Source organism: Vombatus ursinus, unplaced genomic scaffold, assembly GCF_900497805.2.
Source record: "Vombatus ursinus unplaced genomic scaffold, bare-nosed wombat genome assembly UNPS02014819.1, whole genome shotgun sequence".
Taxonomy (NCBI): domain Eukaryota; kingdom Metazoa; phylum Chordata; class Mammalia; order Diprotodontia; family Vombatidae; genus Vombatus; species Vombatus ursinus.
In genome coordinates, this window is record NW_020954597.1 from 252,125 (window position 1) to 252,680 (window position 556).

A 556-nucleotide genomic window follows, 5' to 3' on the forward strand; every position below is an offset into this window, starting at 1 on the left:
GCCTCGGTCCCGACGTCTAGCTCGGCCTCGGTCCCGACGTCTAGCTCGGCCTCCTCGGCCTCGGTCCCGACGTCTAGCTCGGCCTCGGTCCCGACCTCTAGCTCGGCCTCCTCGGCCTCGGTCCCGACCTCTAGCTCGGCCTCCTCGGTCTCGGTCCCGACCTCTAGCTCGGCCTCCTCGGCCTCGGTCCCCACCTCGGCCTGCGGCTCCGCCATGCTAGCGCAGCGGGGCTCACTAAGGAGGAAAGGGCGGCAGACGCTGTTTCTTTTGAATCTTCCCTCCGCCGAGCGGCGCTGACGCAGGGTGGGCGGGGCCGACGAGGCTCTGGGCCAATAGCAGGCCCTGTCGTCGCCCTCTGCCCCTCCCCCCTCCTGGGGCCCGCCCCGCCCCCGGCCGCCCGGGGCAGCATCGGGCCTGTGCAGGCTGCGGCGTCGAGACCGGAGAGCCTGGGGGTGATGGGAAGTGACCCCTTTCGACAGTGGAGGTGGTGCGCTGTTAGGTTTGTTTTGTCCTGTCGTTTTCAGTCGTGTCAGACTCTCCATGACGCCGTGTGGGG